Source organism: Macaca thibetana, chromosome 12 (assembly GCF_024542745.1).
Source record: "Macaca thibetana thibetana isolate TM-01 chromosome 12, ASM2454274v1, whole genome shotgun sequence".
Taxonomy (NCBI): Eukaryota; Metazoa; Chordata; class Mammalia; order Primates; family Cercopithecidae; genus Macaca; species Macaca thibetana.
The window spans coordinates 116522738-116547304 of NC_065589.1; the positions used below are offsets into that span (position 1 = coordinate 116522738).

The 24567-nt window shown below is 45.5% G+C and overlaps 1 protein-coding gene across 10 annotated transcripts in view; it reads left to right on the plus strand.

The window, feature by feature from the left end:
* Nucleotides 1–24567, plus strand: part of DBI (diazepam binding inhibitor, acyl-CoA binding protein) — a 343175-nt gene that overhangs the window by 72748 nt on the left and 245860 nt on the right. The window contains exon 1 of one of the 10 annotated variants that reach the window (XM_050752773.1): nt 5211–5220. The exons of 6 other annotated variants lie outside the window; for them this stretch is intronic. The gene's annotated coding sequence lies outside the window, so the exon portion shown is untranslated. Of the gene's footprint in view, nt 1–5210; nt 5221–13150; nt 13161–17462; nt 17474–20929; nt 20940–24567 lie in introns of those variants that run through there. 3 more of the 10 variants (XM_050752770.1, XM_050752758.1, XM_050752775.1) reach the window with 3 other exon arrangements.

The window sequence follows — 24567 nt, forward strand, 5'->3', positions numbered from 1 at the left end:
TAGGCAATACCATTCAGGACATAGGCATGGGCAAGGACTTCATGACTAAAACACCAAAAGCAATGGCAACAAAAGCCAAAATAGACAAATGGGATCTAATTAAACTAAAGAGCTTCTGCACAGCAAAAGAAACTACCATCAGAGTGAACAGGCAGCCTACAGAATGGGAGAAAGTTTTTACAATCTACCCATCTGACAAAGGGCTAATATCCAGAATCTACAAAGAACTTAAACAAATTTACAAGAAAAAAACAAACAACTCCATCAAAAAGTGGGCAAAGGATATGAACAGACACTTCTCAAAAGAAGACATTTATGCAGCCAACAGACACATGAAAAAATGCTAATCATCACTGGTCATCAGAGAAATGCAAATCAAAACCACAATGAGATACCATCTCACACCAGTTAGCATGGCAATCATTAAAAAGTCAGGAAACAACAGGTGCTGGAGAGGATGTGGAGAAATAGGAACACTTTTACACTATTAGGAGGACTGTAAACTAGTTCAACCATTGTGGAAGACAGTGTGGCGATTCTTCAAGGATCTAGAATCAGGAATACCATTTGACCCAGCCATCCCATTACTGGGTATATACCCAAAGGATTATAAATCATGCTGCTATAAAGACACATGCACACGTATGTTTATTGTGGCACTATTCACAATAGCAGACTTGGAGCCAACCCAAATGTCCATCAATGATAGACTGAATTAAGAAAATGTAGCCCATATAAACTATGGAATGCTATGCAGCCATATAAAAGGATGAAATCATGTCCTTTGTGGGGACATGGATGAAGCCGGAAACCATCATTATGAGCAAACTATCGCAAAGACAGAAAACCAAATACTGCATGTTCTCATTCATAGGTAGAAACTGAACAATGGGAACACTTGGACACAGGGTAGGGAACATCATACACAGGGGCCTGTTGTGGGGTGGGGTAGAGGGGAGGGATAGCATTAGGAGATACACCTAATGTATATGACAAGTTAACAGGTGCAGCACACTAACATGGCACATGTGTACATATGTAACAAAACTGTACATTGTGAACATATACCCTGGAACTTAAAGTATAATAATAGAAAAAACAACAACACCGAACAGGCTAGTAATAGAATATAACCACCTCAACATAATAAAAGTCATATACGAAAAACTCATAGATAACATTATACTGAATAGTGAAAGACTGAAAGCTTTTCCTCTAAGATCACAAGACAAGGATGCCTACTTTCACCGCTTCTGTTCAACATAGTACTGGAAGTTCTAGCCGTATTAGCTAGGACTCCACACACACACATGCACACAGACACACACACACAACTGTTAGAGCTAATACATTTAGCAAACTAGCAGGATACAGTAATCAGCATGCAAAAATCAGTTTCATTCTTATACCCTAACAATAAGCAATCCAAAAAGGAAATCAAGAAAATAGTTCCATTTACAATTGCATCAAAAAGAATAAAATACCAATGCATTACTTTACCAATGAGGCAAAAGTCTTGTACACTGAAAACTACAAAGCATGCTAAAAGGAATTAAAAAATAGTTAAATAAAAAGGTATCACATGTTAATGGATTGAAAGGCTTAAAGCTGTTAAAACGACAAGACTACCCAAAGCCATCTACAGATTCTAAGCAATCTTTATCAAAATCCCAATGACATTGTTTGCAGAAATATAAAAATTCATTCTAAAATTCATATGGAATCTCAAGAATCTCCAAATAGCCAAAACAATCTTGAAAAACCAGAGCAAAGTTGGAGGACTCACATTTTCTGATTTCAAATTTGGCTACAAAACTACAGTAATCAAAACAATGTGATACTTGCATTAAGAATGAAATATAATAGAGAATCTGGAAATATATATGTTTGTTTACATTTAGTCAAATAATTTTTGACATATATATATAATGTTTCCAAGACCATTCAATGGGGAAAAAGATAATCTCTATTCAACAACTAGTCCTGTGAAAACTCGATATCCACATGCAGAAGAATGAAAATCTTTACCTAACACCACATTTTAAAAATTAACTCAAAATTAATTAATGATCTAAATATAAGAATAAAACCATAAAACTCTCAGAAAAAAACATGGGGAAAAACTTCATAACATTTGAGTTGACAGCACTTTCTTGGATATGACACCAAAGACACAGACAACAAAAGAAAAAAAGCTGGATTTTATCAAAATTAAAAACTTTGTATATCAAAGGACGCCATTAACAGGGTGAAAAGGCAACTCAAAGAATAGGAGAAAATATTTGCAAATATGGGAAGAAGTGATACAGACTTACTGTTTAATGAATAAAGAGTTTTGGCTAGGTGTGTTGGTTCACACCTGTAATTTCAGCACTTTGGGAGGCCAAGGTGGGAGGATCACTTGAGCCTAGGAGTTCAAGACCAGCCTGGGTAACATAAGGAGATCCTATGTCTCTAGAAAAAAAAAAAAAAAAAAGCTGGGTGTGGTGGCAGGCACCTGTCCAGAGATTGAAGTGGGAGGAGAGTTTTAGCCTGAGTGTTTGAGGCTGTAGTGAGCCATGATCATGCCACCGCACTCCAGCCTGTCGACAGAACAAGACTGTCTCAGAGAAACAGAGAGTTTGAAAGAAAGAGTTTCAGTATGGAATGATTAGAAAAGTTCTGGAGATAATGGTTGCAAAACAATGTGTATGACACTAAATTGTACATTTTAAATGGTTAAATGGTAAATTTAATGTTATGCATATTTTGCCACAATAAAAAATAAAGTTAAATTATTAAAATGTGGCCTGTTGTCCAATGCCAGTCCAACTTTTTTTTTTCTTGCAGGAAAAAATTTTCTTTTAAGATATCTCTTAAAAGTTCTTTAAAGATGTGTCATTGACTTCTGGCTTCCATTGTTTTCCTGTTCAAAAGTAAGCCCTAATTTTTAGCATTGTTCCCCTATATGTAATATGCATTTTTATGGCTACTTTTAGTATTCTTTTTCTTACCTCTGGTTTCCAGAAGTTTGACTATGATGTGATTATGTGTGCTTTTCTTTTAATTTTGTGACTTGTGGATCTTTGAGCTTCTTGGGTCTTTAAATGGATATTTTTCACTAAAATGAGAAATTTGCAATGAACATTTATTCAAATAGATTTTCTTCTCCATTCTCTGTCTTCTGTCTTTCTGTAATTCCAATTGCAGGTATATTAGATTAGTCGATATTACCCCATAGGCCACCAAGTTTCTTTTTTTAATCTTTTTTCTCTGTTCATCCACTAGGCTAATTTATATTCATTTGTCTTCAAGTTCACTGACCCTTTTCTATTTGCAATATCTAATCTTCAATGAATATTTTATTTCAGATATTTTACTTTATAGTTATAGACTTTTCACTTGAGTATTAAAAAAAATCCCTGATGATATTTCCTGAGCTGTTTGCTTATTATATTCATATTTTCTCTTAAATACTTGATGAAATTGATGATAGCTATTTTAAAGTGCTGTTTACTAATTCCAAAATTTGTGCCATCTGAAGGTATGCTTCTATTGACTGCTTTTTCTTTTAATATGAATCATATTATTCTGCCTCTTTGTATGTTTAGTGATTTTTTATTGTATGCTGGACATTGTTAATGCTATTTTGTAGGGCATTTTGGATTATGTTGTCTTCCTTTAAAGGTTCTAACAGACAGTTAAATTACTAGTGGATCCTCTTGATATTGTCAGGCTTGTTATTATGCTTTTCAGGGTGAGTTTATTTTGATATCCACTTTAGCGTAGGATATAGTTCTTACTCTAGGGCATGGTCCTTATTCCTAAAATATAACCCAATATTCTCAGTGAGGTGTCTTCACTTTGGTTAAAATGGAGTTTCAAGATCTCTCAACACTGCATAACCTCATGAACCTCCATTAAGCTTTCAACCCTTCAGCAGCCACTTCCTAGGCTATGGTGCAGCATCCCAACCTGTATATATGCAGCACAGACCTCAGCCAAGAACCTGAGGGAAACCCTCATGTAGACTTTGCCCTTATAAAGTACCTCCCCTCTGGTACTCTGCCTTTCAAATTTCAGATACTTTCATGGCCCCAAACTTTAATTTCTGCCTCCTCAGCTCAATGAAACCACTGCTTTTACTCTTTTCATGGGCTTCACTTCACTATAACAAGGTCAGAAAAAGGATCCTAGGCTGAAAGTCAGGGCAAGTCATGGGACACATTTTTTGTGTTTTCCTTCTCTCAAGAATCAAAATACTAGGCTTCCTGTTGTCCAATGCTTGAAAACAGTTGCTTTATATATTTTACCATGTTTTTAGTAGCATTTTGTGGGAAGGCAAATCCAAAACCAGACACTTAAACAGCTAGAACTATTTCTGGAAGTGGAAGTCTGGGAAATAAATTTTGAAAATGAAAAGGAAAAGAGAAAGAACAGGACTAGAAGGCTGAAGTTAAAACATTGTTTGGGGTCTTTGTGGAAATTAGAAAAAGTATTTCCCTGCATGATTGGATTACAAATGGGCGCCTCTTCTGGGCACAGAAATTAACAATAGGTTTCTCTTTCTTAGAGCTAACTCCCCAAAAGGGTTGACACAGGGATATTTCTGCCTCCTTTGAGGCAATGAGATGTGTCTTATAAACAAGGCCTTCATGGTCTCAGCCACTTCACATTCAAGCTTCCCAATTTCATGGCAAAAGGTGTCCTCACTTCTGAAGACAACATCATGACATGATTTTACCTCATTATGGAAAGAACACAGGCCTTAGAGACTGAATAAATGGGTTGCTTGCTCTACCACTCACTAGCTGCGTGGCCTTGCATAAGTTGTTTAACCTCTCCCAGCCCCAGCTTTATATTTGCAAAGTTGGGGATTAATGATGCCTACTTCTCAGGGTCTTTATGAGGATTACACAAGACGCTGGGAAAAGGCACTTGGCACCATGTCAAGCATGTATAAATATTCCATAAATGCTCTCTGGTTCTTGATAGTAGAATTATTGCAGCTAGTTTAAAAGAAGTGTGGACTTGGGTGATACCACGCACCCTCCTCACCTCAGACACACAGGGGCAAACTTTAAATAAAGAAGCATCAATGCTTCCCGTGTCCTTCCTCCAGAGGGCAGGCCTTCAAGTTATCAGATGACCAAACAGTGTCTGCAAAAATCCATCTGATACAGTTTGGATTTGTGTCTCTACCCAAATGTCACATCAAATTGTAATCCCAAATATTGGGGGAGGGGTCTGGTGGGAGCTAATTGAATCATGGGAGAGAATTTCTCCCTTGTTACTCTTATGATAGTGAGTGAGTTCTCAGGATATCTGGTCGTTTAAGTGTGTAGCTCCCCCTTTACGCTCCTCCTGGCCATGTAAGATGTGCCTGTTTCCCCTTCACTTTTCACCATGACTGTAAGTTCCCCGAGGCCTCCCCAGCCATGCTTTCTGACAGCCTGTGGATCTGCGAGTCAATTAAACCTCTTTTCTTTATAAATTACCCAGTCTTAGTTAGTTCTTTATAGCAATGCCATCTCACTAACTTCCTCACATTTCTGTAAAAGGACAATGCTTTTCACTTCACATTAGAGGCAAGGCTCAGAGGGTGATGGCAGATTGCAGCTCTTTTCAGGAGGGCAGCAATCCCTCCTGATTGTTTTTCTCCACTCAGCCATGCCTACTCTTTTCCACCCATGCAGTGGAAAAAAGGTGAAAAAGAGTGAGCATGGCCAAGTGGACAAGAGTGTGTCTGACCAAAGAGAGGAAAACTCAGGGAACCTTAAAACTTGCAAGATTTCATGATTCTATAGTAGAATGGCAGAGTTTCCCACCATTCTCCCTGAACTTGCTGGACCTCCAGACCTGAAGGAAGGACAGGAAATTGCTCTGTCCTTCCTTCAGGAAGGGGTAATTTTCTAGCTCCATTTCAGAGACATGTGTTGTCAGTTCACTGCTTAACAGCACTTGAGACTTATTTGACACCTCCTCCTGCCCAGTTCTCTCCCTGCCTCTCTCCACATCATCACATGTCTCTTCCCAGTTTCCACATTCTCTTCTCCTACTCATATACTCTTTCCACTTACTCATTTCTATTGATCCCCTGTGTCCTTTTTTTCTTCCACCTTCTATGCCTGCTTCCTTCTAACTTATTTTTGCCTCCTCACTCCTCACTCATTCTCTTCCCAGCTCTCTTCTTCCAACCCCTCTTTGTTCCTGGTGTACTGTTTTCCCCTTTCACTGGAATACCTGACCACCTCTCAGGCTCTCCTCTCTCTCTCTCTCTTATCCTCACTCTCTCTTGAGACCTCTTCTAATCTCAGCCTTTCTTTCTCTTTCCTACTCAATTCACTCTTTTTTCTTTTCTTCCTTCACCCCCAACTATGAGGGAAAGTTGGGAGAATAGATGAGGGGAGGGAAATATGCAAGGAGAGTGACCTGGGGTGGGGAAGTTTGGAGAAAGAAGAGAACCAGGCACATAAATGCTGGGTGTGGCCATAACAAAAACAGAATACTACTTGGCTGAGGCCCTGCCCTCAGAACCAAACAAAATGAAGGGGATCCCTGGAGAAAGAGCTGTGAGGAAAGGAAAAGGACAGTGCTGCCAGTCCCACCTGTCCCACCTCATCCTGAAGACCTGACACTGCATAACCTAGTGGCAGCAGAGCATGGGCTATGGAGCCAATCAATCAGAGATCAAATCTTGCCTCCATTATTTACTACCTCTATGACCTTGGACAATTAATTATCTGCTGTGCCTTTGTTATTTCGTGTGTCAAAATAAGAAAAAAAAAAGCAATATTTTCTCTGTAGATTTGTTGTGAGAATTAACTGAGCTAATATATGTAACGTTTCTGGCAAAGAAATGCTGTGTAACTGTTAGCTCCTACGATTTTTCTGATTTGGAAGGAATAGCCAGCTTGCCCCTTTGGCGCTGTCCGTGGTGCTGAAGGCCTGAGCCCGCTCCTTCTGTCCCAGGAGTCAGAAAGGTTTGGTATTGGAAAATGGCAGCTCAAATCCATTAGCTTTCACTGTGTACCGAGGACTGTGCTAAGTGCAGTGCCTGCATTATCTTGCTTTTCTTCACTGCCTGGAAAATAGGTGTTGTTATCTCCATTGTATAGATGAGGGAACTGCTGTTTACTTGAGGTGACACAGCTATTACAGCAATGGATGGAGCTGGCGTTTAAACCCAAGTCTTACTGATTCCAAAGCCCATACTCTTTCTATAACACTGTTCTGTCTCTTGTGTCCTCATTCTGCCTCTGACTTTCTAATTCTCTGACAGCAATCACTTGCTTCTGATAGTGACTTCTTTGACCCCAATCAACAACCAAAGCAGGTCAACGGAAGATCACTTATTGTTTCTTTGCTGTTTGATGCTCCTGTAGCCCTAGGTCATGTTATCATGGCATCACAGTGTGTTGTATTTGGCTGAATATGGGTTCCTCACTTTAGCTAAACTTTGAGTTCCTTTGGGGCAGGGGATGACTATATTTTATGCTGATTATATAATAGATGCTCATTAATGGCCTACTGAATGAAACTAATTTCTCTTCTCTATTTAATGGCATTCTAATAGTAGAAGCTTGTCTCATCTTGCTGTTGTTTGACTTCCATAGGTGTTCTCTTTTCCTCACTGGGTCTTTGTCATCCCTACATGCTACTTGGAGCACTGGCCCTTCTGACTGATATTATTGGTCTGTTAAAAGGGATTTATTATTCAACCAACTCATTGAACTTCCTTTATGCACAGCTTTATGCTGACAGCATATGCACATATGACTAGCTCATTCCTGTACTCAAGGCACACAAAGTCTGCTGTGAAGACACAATGAGCACATGTAACACAGAGAGTGAGCAAGTGATACCAAATTACATGAGGAGTCAGGGCAAGTATAGTAGATGTTTGTTATGGGGAGAGGAAAGTGAGCCTTGAAGAATGAACAGGATTTAGATAAAAATACGGAAATGTAAAACACTCTAGGTAGGGCAATTGTGTGCTTTACCCCTAGATGTGGGCTTCTATGTGTGATTGTGTGTGAGTGTGTGTGTTTACAAGTGGAGGAAGTAAAGGGGAGAAATGAGGGCACTAGAAGTCTGAAACAGGGATACATTTGTCAATCGGTTGGGACTAAAACTTTAAGGGAGTAGGGACAATGGAGGATAATGGAAAGTTTTGGAAGCAGACAGCAATTTGGACCTGACTTAATAAGAAGTAGGAAATTACAAAAATACTCTGACTTGGAAAGTGACAAGATCAAATTGTGCTTTAGAAACACCCTGTCAGCAGCATATGGGGGCAATGAAAGGGTTGATCCCGGGGACAGTTACACAGTTAGAAGGCTATTTGCAGGAGTCAGAGCTGAGGAGGTAAGGCCCTGGATTCAGAATGTAGCAGTGGAGAAAGGACAAGAAACATCCATGGTGAGCACCTATATGCCATGGTCCAGTTAACTTTGGCCAAATTGGGAATAACAAATACCAAGCAACCAAAAGCCCCTCTGAGGAGGGATGCATTTTTCTTGTCCTATTTTCCATACTACTCTGTGGTATCAGCGGAGCATCCTAGCTGCAAGGGATGTCAGAGGCTTTGAAAAATGAAGAGGAATGAAAACTTGCCTTGCAGTCACCTGCATGCCATCTCACACAGGCAGCTGAGGCCAAGGACCACCTGCAATGTCAGCTGGAAATCCAGGCTCTGCAGCCCCAGCTGGCCCAGATACAAGCTGAAGGTTTTTGGAGGTCCCCAGAAACTGGCAGGTTTGTGGCCCACACCTCCCCCTGCTGCTCCTCCAGGATCATCCTGCACACCTCTTCCAGAAGAGCTGTGTCATCCTGAGGGCTGTGATAAATGAAGATTCTATATAAAACCAACCCCATTGAAAACCACACTCCACTAAGTGTCTGTGTGGGTGTTGGGGACCATGGAGAGCATTAGGGTTAAAATCAGGGCTCCTGACAAAAACCCAAAGCAATCCAGAAAAACGCTGGTGGCTGAGGTCTTGTTGACACGCCTGCCTGTCAGGTGGATCAGTTCTGTCCCATTAGACACACACTCGGAGCTTCCATGTGTGACATTCCTTCAGACCTTTATACAATTTTGCACAGCCTCCCAAAACTCATTGTCCCATGTGACAGTCATTTTATCCTGTGAAGTAGAAAGGGAAAGCCTCATTATCTTTGTCCATCTGATCAGTGAGGAATCCAGAGCAATGTCCTATACTTTCCCTATCATGCCATTCATCATGCTCTATGATAATTACTACTGTGATTGTATGAATTCACTGCTACCCAGGGAGCTCCATGAAAGTAGGTATCAGGTCGGCCTTCTTCAATGCTGTCTCCCCAGACCCCGCACAATACTTGACAGTAAACGAATAAGTGAATGAATGAATGAATGAATGAACAAACGAATTGCCTAAGGGCATATAGATGCTTCCTATCAGAACTAGAACTGGATCCCAGGTCTCCCGTCCTCCAGTACAATCATGGTTTTCTTAGAATATCAGAACTAGAAGAACAATTAGAGGTTCTGAGTCAAGCAGATTTCCTCCCCTGAAATGCCCTTGTCCCATTTCCAGAAGTGCCATCTCTTCCAAGACACTCATCTTTCCACACAGCTAGAAGGGCATACTTCATTCACGTTGGAATTACTTGGGAGCTTTTAAAAATATTGATGCTTAGGTTTCCAACTCCAGAGATTCTGAACTTAATTGGTCTGCAGATCAGCCTAGGAGTTGGAACACAAATGTAAAACCAGGGTTAGCAACAGCTGCTCGAGAGTATGTCATACTCAAAGCATGGTTCACAACCAGCAGCAACAGCATTACCTGGGCTATTGTTAGAAATGTAGGTCTTGGCCGGGCACGGTGGCTCACACCTGTAATCCCAACACTTTGGGAGGCCAAGGTGGGTGGATCACTTGAGGCCAGGAGTTCAAGACCAGCCTGCCCAATGTGGTGAAATACCATCTGTACTAAAAATACAAAGATTAGCTGGGCATTGTGGTGCCAGCCTGTAATCCCAGCTACTTGGGTGGCTGAGGCATGAGAATGAATTGCTTGAACCTGGAAGGCAGAGGTTGCAGTGAGCTGAGATCGTGCCATTGCACTCCAGCTTTGGTGACAAAGCCAAACTCTGTCTCAAAAAAAAAAAAATGTAGATCTTAAATGTTTTTGCCACACACAGAAAAAATAATAACTATGGGAGGTAATGGATATGTTAACCAGCTTGATTATGGTCATCATTTGACAATGTGTGTATATATCAAAACATGATATTGTATACCTTAAATATGAATGATTTTTACCTGTCAACCATACCACAATAAAGCTGGGGGAAAAAAACGGGAAAAAAAACGTCAAGCCTCAGGCCCCACCCAGATATGCTGAGTCAGAATTTGCATTTCCCCAGGAGAAGAGTTCCCTGGGGAATTTGCAAGTTCCCCAGGAGAGTCATTAACTTGAGCAATATTGCAGGAGTGGTTCTTGACCCTGGCTACCAGTAGAATCACTCTGAGGGCTTTCTAATTACCAGTTGCTGAACTCCACGTGAGACCAAATAAACCAGACTCTCTGAAGATAGTGCCCGATCATAGTGTGTTTAAAAATCTCCCCAGGCAACTCTCATTTGCAGTCAAGGCTGAAAAGCACCAAACAGAATAATCTGTACCTCTGCTGGCATATAGTGCTTTCTGCCTTGCCTTGTAATTATAATTATCTGTGTACATGACTGATCTCCTCTATTGACCATCAGTTCCCTGAGGGCAGAGACTGTTTCATTTATTCGTGATGCATTAAAATGTTAAGTTCCTACTATGTGAAAAGTAATGGGCTAGGCACTGGGGATACATGTGCAGCCTCTGCCGTCAGAAACAGTCCTGTGGTCACGAAGTTCACAATTTAGAAGGACAGACAGACATACAAATTAAGTGATGAAAATGTGAGAATAGGAGTCTACCTGGAAATATGAACAGGGAACCACCAGGCTCTGGAGGAGAGCAACGTGACCCTCAGGGAGGGCTTCACAGGGAGGCAGCCTTGGAGCTGCCCTTGCAGGGTGAGTAAGATGCCCACACAGGTAGAGAAGACAAGGAGAGGAAACTCTTAAAGAAAGGAGCAGGTTGCTCATAACCACAGATACATATGGGTAAAATGATGAATATACAAAACTGTTATCCCAGCATTATTTATCATCGCAACATATTGTAAACAACTTAAATGTCCATCAGAAGAAGACTGCTAAATAAATCATGGTCCATTCTTGCAAAGGAATATTGGGCAAACATGAAAATGTATGTTGAAGAGGCTCTTTAGGTACTCACATAGAATCATCCAGGACGGAGTGCTAATCCTCCATGAAAAAGCAAGGAGCACAACAGCTGCCATTGTAGAGAACAATTTAAAATATATTGTTACAATATATTGTTACATACACTCAATCTGCCTAAACACCCTATGAGGCATCATCATCCCCCTTTTGAAGATAAGGAAACCACATCTCAGGGAGATGAAGTACCTTGCCCAATTTCACAATGTAAACCAGAGAACCAGGCTCCCAACCCACATGGGTCTGACTGAAAAGCCTGCAATGGTTCTGCCAGCCCAGGCTGGCCATGGGCTTTGTCTGATGAGACTGTTTATGAAGTAGATAGATTTGTGGACATCGAGGCCTGAGGCAGGGGGAGTGGGCTTAGGGATAGAGCCAGAATCCCAAGGGAGGGGCAGGAGGACAAGGCCAGGAAGAGAGAAGGAACAGGCTCAAAGGACACAGCCCTCTGACTGCCATTGCCACCAGCTGTTGACAACTTCCTAAGCTGTGGGACCTATACCCAAACGGGTGGTCCTGCAAGCAGGGAGTCCTAATGTGGTCACAGCCACTGCTGCAATGTTTGAACCAGCCAGGCATTTGTAAAGGGGTCCTGCCACTCCAGTAGACAGCAACAGGCACAAATGATCCCAAATTTGTCTTCTAAGCCCTCTGTTGGAAGTAAATTTTCAGTGCCTCCAAGTGAAAATAGCACTCAGGCGAAAGTTTTCTCAACAAGGCAATTTACTTCTACAGAAGGGTGCGTCTTGTGGATGGAGCAGTGATGAGAGCACACCAGACAAGGGAGGGGAAGGGGTTCTTATGCTAACGCAGCCAGTCCCTACTGTTGTCTCTTTCCCCTATTGGCTAGGGTTGGACTTGCACAGTCTAAGTTAATTCTGATTGGCTATTTTAAGGACAGCAGGAATATGAGCCAGAGTGGCAGGGTGAGTAGTTTGGCAGGAAAGACGGTTACAGAACAGGTGACTCAGGATGACTAAGAACAAAGCAGGTGACCAAGGATAACTAAGGTCAGGGCAGGTGATAGAGGCTAGGAGGGCGTTGTTTACTGAAACTAGGAGCAAGGAGATGTAAAGAATGAGGAAGTTAAAGTTTAAAATGGAGAACAAAGAGCAGGGAAGCTGAACATATTGACATATTGGTTCTTTCAGAACTCATTGTACTTCACAATTTTCTCCCTCTTGAATTTTAAAGAAAGTTAAAGGGCTAAACTTTGAAGAGGAAATTGATGTATTCTACACCTCCATCCAGACAGGGGCCAAAAGCACACTGAATGGCAGCCCCACTTCATAAAAGCCCTTGGAGCACCAATCCCTGGATTCAGAATTCCCTACTAAAGATGAAGAAAAACTGAGGCCCTGTCTTCTCCTCCCTCACATGAGGAGCTCATATCTGACCATGCCACCCATCTGAGGGTATTTACCAAACAGCCACATCACCCAGGAAGCCCCCACTATAAGATGACTCATAGTAAGGCTCAAGTTGTCATCTCAGGAGAGGTGCTGAGGCCACATGTGAAGAAGAAAGAATGTGGGCATTAGGGTCCCATTCAGACCCTGACTCTGCCCCTACCAGCCAATGACTTAACAAGTCACCTAACTGCTCTGAGCCTCTGCCCTCACCCCTTCTACATGAGGACGTCCTCCTTGCTGTGGGCAAATTACATGAGGCTACCTATGTCAGGTTCCCAGCCCAGCTTTGGGGTTGACAGACAGAAAATAGAGTGGAGCTGTCACATATTCATTTCTGCATCCATGCACAGCACACAGCCCCCAAACCTTTCCCATCTACCCCTGGTCCCCATGACAACCTTGTGAAAGCAGGAGTCTCAGACTCAAACACTCCCAGGGCCGGGGATAAAGTACGTGCACAAGGCCGGAGGTGTATAAGACAAGAGAAAGTAAAGGGGGGTGCGTGCTGAGCAGGAGAGCACGGCCCCCACCTGAAGGGCCTTACAGGCCCAATTTTTATAAAAAAGAAAAGAAAACTAGGGGTCGATTTGTCCCTTGGGCCGCCCGTTTGAGAGTCCTAACACTGAAGCCAGCTGGGGCCCAGCAAGCACCCCCACAGCCTGCTTGGGACACACAGAGTCAGCAGAAAGCTGAGCCCAGCCCAGAACTGCATTCTCCTCCAGCAGCTGCTGCCAGGCTGGCCTCATTCTGAGCAGAGGAGGTAGGCGGCTGGGGGTGTACTCTGTGGAACATCGAGAAAGGCCCCCCAAGACCTCTCCCTGCCAGAACCTGAAATGCCAGCATTAAATATTCATTCCTTTGGGTTAAGTGTTTCCTCTCTGGGGTCCTCTTTTAAAATTCAAATGCTTCTTTGGAGAGGAACAAGCCACTTGTGGCTCAGAATCAAATGTAGTGGAATTGAGTGAATGGAATGGCACCCTGCTCAGGGAGGAGAGAGGGCCTCCTTCCCCATCACCACCCACTGCTCCTCATTGCCCCTTTTGCACTGCTGTGCTCCTCTGCCCTCAGTCCATTTGAGGACCATGTATGTTGAGGGGCTGGAATAGAATCTGCTCTAAGTTTCTGTTCTGGGAGATTAAACAAGAGATTCACTCAGAAGAGCCCTTGGCCACTGCAAACATCTTGGTCTCCCCTTTGGGTCCCAAACATTCTTGCTGGAAGTTAGGGGGCTAGGCAAGCACGTGGAGCTGAGCTTTTCCAGTGCAAAGAAAGCCAGCCGCAGCCCAGCTCTGAGCAGCAAGAACAACTTCTGCCCCAGGTAGCTAGGAAAGCTGGCAGACCAGCTCCCCAAGGAGGCTGGAGGCACAGCAACTGCATCGCTTCCTCAGAAGCCTGCATTGTCATTCCACGCAGGTTTCCATTTGATTGGGATGTAGAGAACAAGTCAGCGTGTACTTCCCCACTAATGAGAGGAGCCCTAATGAATGCATTAACGAGAAAGTACGGTTGAGGACCCACTGTGTGCCCAGAGCCCATGCTAGGCATAGCCTTTGTAATGAGGTTTCTCTTGAAATGCTTTTACCCACTCGTTCAAGACCTCTGACCTAGCCCTCAAGTCTCCCTGATTATTTCTGGAAGTCCTCAGAAGGTCTCAAGTTTGTCCCCACAAGTTCTCTTAGCTGCCCTGTGTGTCTGGCATTTGTCTCCCCTCCAGGTCTGGCTTCCTTTGGAGAAGCACACAAAAAAGGCAAAAACAAAACAAAAACAAAAACCTCTGTCCTGTAGCCACTGCTGCTGGTGCCACTTTTATTGTTGCTTTTGCTTCCTGTCCCCTAGGGTGACATGATGTGTGCCCCAGTCAAAGTGACCCTTCTGAGTTGAGAAGAATGCTGCCCACACTTGGGCAACTGTCACCCCTCCTCTCATAGGACCTGAAGGTGGAAACCATCCTATGCTGTTCTGTTCATGGGAGCCAGACACAAGTCCAGGAGAGGGATGATGGACCGCTGTCTCCCAGATGCTCCCCATCACCCATACCAGGGCCTCCGCCACCCACATCTGTACCCCAAGAGCACTGGCCTCAGACATCAGACTCAAGGGTTGAGTTCCTGGATGAGTGACCTCTGCAAAGTCACAGCCAGCCAGGCCCATATCTAGACTGCCAGGCTGCTGGACTGAGAACCTTCTCCAGGAAAGAGTCAACAAGGTATATTCCCAGTCACCAGACACTCTTCCATCCTCAGAGACTGACTACCGGGCCAGAGAGCCCCGTTCAGGAAGAGGAGTGAACAGTTCTGGCCTGAGAGCCCTCTTCTGTTTGCAAGAAGCCCAGGGACCCCCAGTAAGTCTCATAATCCCCCTGAGCCTCAGTCTTTCTCATTTATAGTTAAAAATGCCTTTTTGGCCTGGTGCAGTGGCCCATGCCTATAATCCCAGCACTTTGGGAGGTCGAGGCCAGCAGATCACCAGAGGTCAGGGGTTCGAGATCAGCCTGGCCAACATGGCGAAAACCTGTCTCTACTAAAAAATACAAAAAATGTTAGCTGAGCACGGTGGCTTGTGCCTGTAATCCCAGCTACCCAGGAGGCTGAGATAGGAGAATCGCTTGAATCCAGGAGGCGCAAGTTGCAGTGAGCAGAGATCGTGCCACTGCACTCCAGCCTGGGTGACAGAGCAAGACTTGGTCAAAAAAAAAAAAAATGCCTTTCTTCTCTCTGTATGGGGTCATTATAATGATCAGCCATAGCATCTACACCCACCCACCCAGTCAGCACTGCTTAGATGCCAAATGATTTGCAAACAATATTAATCCTCCATGAAAAATCTAGCTCTTATGAGCACCCTCATTTTACAGAGAAAAAAAATTTTGGCTTGGAATAAAACACTGGGCACAGCATTTGATGCATGGACAGAATTCACTAAATGCTGCTGAGTTTTTGTACAAAACTGTTTATCAAGAAGTTTTTATGCCAGAGATGAGATGGAGCGACGTACAATTATTGCGCCCCTTCCCTTGCTTGCAGACTCAGGAAAGGCCGTCTTCCCTGATCTTTCAGCCCACGGTTGTGCTTCTCCATCTGAGCTCTGTAACTTGAATTGTGTTCACCACTTACCTGACAGAGTGGCCTTCAAGACCGAGTCCCCGAGCTCCCAGTTCAAAGTCACTGTCTTTCTCCTGTTCATTCTCTGCAACCCGAGCTACAGACCTCTGAATGCCTGTTCTTCTTCACTTCTACACTGTGCCCTTTAAGGTCAGGGACTACATCTTATTTTAATTCCTTTGCTTTTGCAGAAACACCCCACAATTCATACATAGTAGACACCCAGTGATGTTTGCTAAGTTGTATACAGTAGCCATGTTCCCATCTAGGAGTGTTTTCCAGGTCCCAGCAGTGAACACTGCCCCTTTGAGAGTGAGAACCATGCCTCGTGGACGGAGCCATCTAGGGAGGAACACAGGAAGGAGCTGCTTCTACCACTCCAGACCTCTGTGATTTCACGAAGGTCACTTAACTTCCCAAAACCTCGGTTTCCATGGCCACTAAATGACAATACTAATACTCCTTCCTTGTGAGTTATGAGAATTAAACGAGAAGGTTTGCATAAGGCACTTATTACAAAGGTGTCTGATGTGTATGGAAAGAATTTTCCACGACTTCACTTCTACCTTGCTGTACTCTCTCATCCAGAATATTGCCCTGAATAAACGTGGGTCTTCAATGTTGAGACGGGAATAAATGAATAAACTTGTATGTGTTAACTGTAGGGTTTCTATGAACAGAGAAACCTTGCAACCTGAAGAGCAAGGAATGAACATCTTCCAACAGGGCGCTGTGTGAGCAAAGAAAGTAGTGAAAATGAAATGGGAGGTTTGGGGGCAGTGAGCAGCCTACCATGAGAGTCACTGGAGATGCCAAAAACACTCACATTATCCGGGACTCGATTGGTTGCAAGTTTCAGAAACACATCTCCTTCTATCACATGAGGAAGTGAGGGAACTTGTTGGCTTACATAGCTGAGAAAGATGGTGGTGCATCTGGTGTCAAATACAACTGCATCTTAAAGCTTGAGATCTGCCACTGTGGGGTTTCTCTGTGCTGCCTTCAGTGTTGGTAGGGGTTCTAGATTGCAGTTAACAGAATCCCTTTTAGCTGGGTCAAGCATTAAAAAGTTCGATAACATGCATTAGGCAGCTCCCAGGGTTTCAGAACGGACCTTAGATGCTGCTAAGCCACGAACAGAGGGAGCAGTGCAAACATCCATCCATACCACAAGACTGTTCTAGGGCACAAGCACCTGTAGCTGTTGGTCACTCAGCACCATGGCACTGGAACAGGTGGCCGGGACACTGCCAGAGCTGCCCAGAAGAGCAGGTGCTTTTGCCATGCCTTTCTCCTTCCCAAGGCCACAATTCCAAGGGAAAGCTCTGACCAGCCCACCCCTTGAGTCCAGCACCCATGGCAAGAGGAATAAGTTGCTAGGATAGGATGGACCTAGGGCACAGTTCACCGAAATGGAGAGATGAAGTTCCTGAGGAAGATCCTGGTGCTGACATCAGAAGAGGTGGAATGGTGCCCAGCCGAGGCAAACTACAGTCTTCCAATGAGCTTCAGGAAGGTCACTCTGGGAGAAGGAGGACTACAGGATGAAAGTGTAGGCTGGAGAGGTGAGTCCGGTTATGAGGTCACTGCAGAAATCCAGCAGGAAGGATGAGGGTGCAGCCAAGGTTATGCTTGAAGCTTAAAAGGAAAGGGGGGATACAACGGACACATTGGAGAGAAAAATAAACAGACCCTTGTGCTGGTGAGCCTGGTGTCACTAGAGGGGAGAAAACGCAAACTATTCCTGGGTGCACTTATCAAAGATGCTTCTTCTGACAGGAAGAAGCTGACTAAGTAAGGGTTAATTGTCCCTGTTTGGTCTGACAGCCAGAACCCGATGTTCTCAATGTTATCCTTCTCTGTATGTGCCCTTGCTGTGATGGAGGAGAAGAAAACATTTGTCGACTTAAGCAGAGGAGAGCATTGTTATGATTTGAAATCTTTTTAAAGTTCCTTCCCAGGGGGCCTCATTGAACTAGAAAGCAGGTGGCCCTACTGGTGGTTTGACTAAAATGCTGGGGCAGGCAAGTTCCTATAACAGTGTCAGGGGCCTGCCTCAGGCACCTGCAGGCTGGTCTTTCATGTCAGCCAGTGGGAGGGTCACCTGGCCATGTAATTCATGGGGCCCCACAGGGAAAGGATGCCTCTACCCAGGGCCCACTGCTGAAATCCACCCCCACTATAGGCCTGATCCTCTGGGTGAATGCAAGCCTGTCTCCCGGGTGCAGAGCCTCAGCTGCAGCCCCACGAAGCAAGCCTGGGACTGGGATCTGCCCTCTAGCTCACCTGGCCAAGGTCCTCCCTCTCCCTGCATGAGGCAGGGCCCTCACCTGGTCGGCTGGGGCATGCTAGGCTTTGGCCAGCTCCTGCTTGCACTCACTCCCTACCCCACCCCTCCCCATCTTGGCTTTGTCTCCCAGTGCAGCTTCTGCCTCAGTTTCCTCATCCTCCCTCTCCTGGTGGCCTGGAGCCAGGCATCAAGAGCCCCAGGTCCTCTTTGGAGGCCTGATGCTCCCCTTGCTAGGTGTGTGATCTCGGACAAGCGACTGCACCCCCAGGAGACCTTGTTCACTCATCTGTAAATATCAGCACCTGCCTCTGAGGGCTATTGTGCTGCCTGTGGAGTTAACACATGAAAAATCCTTAGACCAGTGCCTGGCACGTCTTAGGCATTCAATAAGGAGAAAGGCTTATCCCATCCCTTGGGGAAGCCCTACAACTCTCCCTTGCTCCAACCAGCTCCTGCTCTGGGGCCAGCCCCACCCCCAGCCCCTGTGCTTCTGAGCATCCAGATCACGGACAGGCCTCCCAACCAGCTTCACTTGCCACCCCACCATGGCTCCTGCTGCTGTCCCGCCCCCTCCCCTAGATAAGACCCTCCCCACAAAATCAGCACCCAAGATGGAGAAGTCAGTCCATATTCTCCGCTTGAAACACAGATATGTGAATTTTGTTTCTTCCACCTTCACTAGTCCCATAGCCAGTTTCTGAGTCCTAGATCCTCACCTGCCTGAGGTCCCAGCCATGTCTCAGCTGTGTGGATGAATCAGGGTAAAAGTGGCTGCGAGGCCTTGGAGGTTTACTTCCTAATCATGAGCCTCACCTTCCTTGGCTACAAAATGAGGGTGGCGTAGCTCACAGGAAGACGGCTTCCGTTCCACGTAATGCACTCCTAAATACTCCTGAAATGGTCGATGGGGCGGGGGCCCTAGCCAAGATCAAGGTCAAGTGGGTTTTAAACGAGGACACTTCCAAGGGAGGGCAGACTAGAGCAGAACTTCTTAGTAAAACGTAGTACAACTGAGAAGCAGCCTGAAGCTGCCTGGAGCAGTGGTTGCCAAAAAGAGAGGGAGGGCCTCTGAAAGGGGAGCCTTTGGGCGCTGGGTGCAAATTATGCCTGCTTCACACACGGGCAGCAGGGGTGCCTCCCCAGCCCCAGCAGCAAGGGAGCAAGCCTGCCACCTTTCCCCAGTGGCACTTGCTTTGGAAGTCATACTTGGGTGACTTTCATTCTGACCGCCAGCAAACACTCCATTTATTCAACAAGGGAAAAATAAGGCGATTTAGAATGTGGAGCCGTCATTCCTAAACCTTACCTGAGTGTGAACACTGGGAGTCTGCTCACAGCATCAATTATTTACAGCGTAAGTTATTGTTGTTCGGCAAAACTAACTTAACAGCCTCTATTCTCTTTTAAATGAAGCACCTCCGATGACATTGGCAGCTGAGCATTCCTCGGCAAGAAGTCATTTCTCCATAATGCTAACAAAACCCGTCATTTGCTGCACACCTGCTAGATCCCACAGAAGCATATTTTATCCTCAACACTCATGTCAAACTCTGTAAGGTTGGTGTTAATGGCCCCCATTTCCAGATGAGAAAACTGAGGCTCAGAAAAGTCAAGCAACTTGCTCTAGAAGACGCTGCTAGTTAGAGGCCATGTAAAGCTTGTCTCCCACAGGCTGGACGTGATTATGCCGCACTGAGTCTCCCAAATGCAACCCAGACACATTCTAGAGGACTTAAGATCTAAAGTCAGCAAGGCTATTGCGAATTGTTTAGAACCAAGATTTCCCATGAAAATAAATACCTTGGGAAAGACAGACAGACACACAGCACTTTCCTGGAAGCCTGATCTGCCCGTTTTTCTTTCAGCACTCGTCTTTGGCTGAGTGCCATATCAGTAATTAGCATGTGTTTAGGGGCTCACTGTTCAAAGAATATAAGTCTCTGAACCCTAGAATCTGCCTCAGCAAAGGGAGATGCTAGCGCTGCAGAGGCATGCAGGAACCAGGACCTAAGGAGCAGCCAGCACACACCTCACAACTCACCGTCACTCTGGGCTGGTGTGAGAGGGGGTCCATGGGCAGAATCGCCATACTATATATAGCCAATCTCCCTTTGTACTTATTGATTGATTGGTTCACTGATTGCTGGAGGCATATAGTTAACTTTGCACATTAAACACACCTAATTATGATGCAACTTCACTGTACAGGCACTTCATGCCCCAGTCCAGCCCCACCCACCCTCACCAATCCCTTAAACATCCCTGAGGGAAACATACTAGCAGGGCTTCGATTGGAGGAGACAAATTAATTATAGTGCAATAGTGCCGGGATGAAATGGGCAGGCTATTTTTCCTGTTTCTTCCTTTCAGACCATGCATCCCTCACTGCCTGAGAGTTTAACAAAGGAACAGGGCTTACATTGCAGTTCATAGCAGGAAATGTGTCAGGGGAGAGCAGAAGGCAGGAAAAGACCAACATTGAAGGAGAGGTTTTAAAACACATAATGATTTCATGTCAAAACACAATTTCCTAGTGTCAGTGCACTGTTCTGCAAGCACGAAGGAAAAGGGAAGTGATTGAAAAACTCCTGGAATGAGAACGTGGCTGTGGATTCTGCAACATTGATTGATGGTCTTGAAAGGAGAGATTGATGGATTATGATTTTCGGGAGGGATCATTAAACGCCGAGTCCATGAACAGAGCTGCCTGGCATTTGGACATTTCGGTGCAAGAGAAAACCGTTTGGATGATCTTAATTCATCTGCCCATTATCCAAAACGAATCCGTGCAGGCCCAGCAAGTCAGATCCAAGGCCATGAGATAGGACGGGGTCCAGATTTGGTGCTCAGCGCGAATTTGTCGGATGAATGAGAAAGAACAGCTGGGCCGGGGCTGGCAGTCTCTGGATCTGAAAAGCTGTCAGATGCCTGCAATAGATCACTTTCCCTGCCTGTGTCACTCTGGCTAAAGCCATTAGAGAGGAGACCTGGAGTCAGGTGTTCTCACTCAATGAGGAGTTTGAGACAAGCTGGAGGGACTGGCAGCCACGAGGGTTGCACCAAGGTCTATCCTGAGCTGGGGAGGGTGGCAACTTAGAGCTATGGGCAGGGAGGGGGGCACTGAGTGTAAATCATAAAGGAGGTCTGGTGTGGGCCTCTGGGAAAGGAGCGAAATTAGAAATACATTTCACAGAGGCTAGGAGATCAGGGACAGGTTGGGGAAAGTGGTTGTCAGAGCAGGTCAGCAGAAAGACTAGGAAAGGTGTGAGGGTATTGGAGAACTGCTCCTATGTGGTGCCAGCTGTATACTTCAGAGACTGGTCTCACCACTCACAGCAGCCAGGCAAGAGTTGATGCCCCCTGCCTAGCCTGCCTGCCTGCCAGCCGCCAAGGCCAGAAGCTGAACTCCTAATGCTGCCCTGTCTGCTGGGCTTCTAACAGAAGCTGAAATCCTAAGAGACCACAATCTGAAGTGAGCAGGACCCCACTTTGCATGTCTTCTGGAGCCTCAGCTGTCACATATATGCATTCCCCTCTCACTAGCTGGCACCATGCACCAGGGCCCCACAGTGCATGGAGGCTGAGGCGAGACCCACCTTCAGGTGGACATGGCTTTCTGACCCTCCATTCTCTCTCTCTCAGAGGTCCCTTCTGTGGCCCACCTCTGGGGTCCTCATGGTCCCCCACGAGCCCTGGTGTCCTCGCCTGCCCCTACCACGCTCTCCTTTCCTCACTTAAATGGAGCTTCGTGCCCTACCTTCGCTTATCATAATTGAGCCACTGTCTAACCCATTCCCTCCTGGCCATGCTTTCTGTGAACAAATATGACTAAATCAATATATATTAAGGCACTCATGCCAGATGGTAGGTGGCAGCATAAGCCTTCCCTGGTGACACTATATTTATCTGGGGCAATGGTGGCATAGATGTCTTGGCAGTAAGGATGGGATGATGGTGGGAACCTCCGGCCTCACAAGTCCCAGGTGGAGAGATCTTCCCGCACCATCAAGTTACTCAGGCCATGCTTTCCCCATGGACAGGTGAGCTGATAGAGGGAGTATCAGAAACAGGATAGACAAAACAGAAATAGGGGACAGGCTTTCTGTCCCCAAGGGACACTCAGTCGACTAGGCCAACACAAATGGCATTGCCCAGGGCCGGACACTCACTCACCAGGGAATACAACAGCAGCATCAGAGAGAAGCTCGGTTTGGCACTGCCTGCATACCCTACAAGCTGTGTGGTCTAGGCCAGCCTGAGGATTAGAATACTTGATCGGAAGGCTCTAGAGGGCATCAGAAGACACACCAATCACAGTACTTCATCCATCCTAAAGCACTAATGTAGGCACGGCCGTGTTATTCTGTCAAGAGAAGGATGTTGATTTGAAATAGCTACATGCCTTGCTGGTTTTCCGCTGAGTGCCCACCTCGTGCAGGGCACATGTGTTCAACATGGGAAAGATGCCAGTCCCACTGGACTTTGAAGTCCAAGTACAAAGATAGATGCAAAAACACTAATTAGGCTGGCTGCGGTGGCTCACGCCTATAATCCCAGCACTTTGGGAGGCCGAGGTGGGCCGATCATGAGGTCAGGGATTCGAGACCAGCCTGACCCACATGGTGAAACCCTGTCTCTACTAAAAGTACAAAAATTAGCTGGGTGTGGTGGCATGCGCCTGTAATCCCAGCTACTCAGGAGGCTGAGACAGGAGAATTGCTTGAACTCGGGAGGCAGAGGTTGCAGTGAGCCGAGATCATGCCATTGCACTCCAGCCTGGGCAACAAGAGTGAAACTCTGTCTCAGAAAAAAAAAAAAAAAAAAAAAAAAAAACTCCGTCAATAAAAAAACCACACACACACTAATTAATTTTCTTCATATGGATTTCATTCTGAAATGACATTCCTTTGGCTATAGAGGATTACATAAGATATATTAAAATTAATTTCACCTGTTTCCTTTTACTTACTAAACGTAGCTATTAGAGAAATTCTAGTTGCATGTATGGCTTGCATTCTATTGGCATTGGCCAGTTCTGGTCTTACAGCACTCTCCAAAAGAACTTCCTGCCAGGATGGAAATGTCCAATACGGTAGGACTAGCCACCTGCAGTTGCTAAGCACTCAAAAAGTGGTTAGTGTGGTCTGAGAAAATGAACTTTTAATTTTATGTCATTTCAATGAATTTAAATGTCAATAGTCACGTGGGGCTAGTAGCTATCATATTGCACAACACAGGTTAGATCTGGTTAGATCTGGAGTTCTGTGCCTTGGCTGCATCTTAGGATCACCTGGGGGAGATTTTTAAAAGCACAAAAGCAAACTCCACCTTCAGAGCTCCTCCGTCATTAGTCTGGGCTGGAGTCTGGGCTGAGTAGCCAGGATGGAGCACAACTAGGTTATGAACAAGAAGAAAAACAAAGGATGAGAGCTGCTACTTATTAAGATTTTGCTGGTGCCAGGGGCTCTGCAAGAGGTTCATGTTTTTCCACCCAATCTGCACAATAACCCTGTGGAGTTGGTATTTTTACATCATCATCCCCATTTTACAGACAAGACTGAGACATGCCCAGAGACACCCAGCTACAGAATGGCAGAGCTGGCATTAGAACTAGGATGCGCAAAGGCCTTGGGGGCAAAAGTCACCCCCCCGACACACACCCTGGTGTCCAGAGATCAGAGGGCTGAGCAGCCTGGGTGGGATAGAGGGCTCAGACCCTGTGACAGGGACCTCTTGGGGCAGCCTTGAGCAAAAGACGGTGCTCACTTCCTGGGGAAGACCCAAACCCTGTCCTTGCCTCACATACACAGCTGGGCTGGGCTGGCCCAGGACTCTGCACTTCCCCAAGAAAGCCAGGCAGCAGCGGCTCTGACAACAAAGACACCCACGTGGAGCTGAAACGAAGCACTTCAGACAGCCAGAAGTGCTGGCAGGCGGGCAGCTGCCCCTCCCGGGGTGTCTTCAGGGAGCTATCGTCTCCATGCAGCAGCCTCCGAAGCCACCGTGATGCCTGGCTTTGTCATTTAGGACATCAAAGGGTTCCTTTGAGCTAAAAACACTGGAGGTTCTTTGGAGGATTGGAAGAGCTGGAGGAGTCTCACATGCCTGGAATAGAGATGGCAATGACTGGCAGAGGCACGACCCAGGGCCCTGAGGCTTTCTTCCCAAAGGGGACCAGTGGAGGACACCATTTCTCCAAAGCCCCTGCATGTACCCACGGGCTCAATAATCCTCATTGTCTGTGTGTATGAGTGGCCAGTGCATGGAGGGAGATGTCCCTGGGCTGGAGGGGGGAAGGAGAATGAATGGGTGGGTGATGGACATTTGTGGGAGGAGTTAGAGGTCCTCTCTTAACCTTGGCTCGCTCCTCAAACAGGAATCCTTGCATCCGAAAGTTAGATCTTTGGGTCTGTGGGCCCTCAACCTGTATCTGCTTTAGTAAATGCTGAAGAGGGGAACT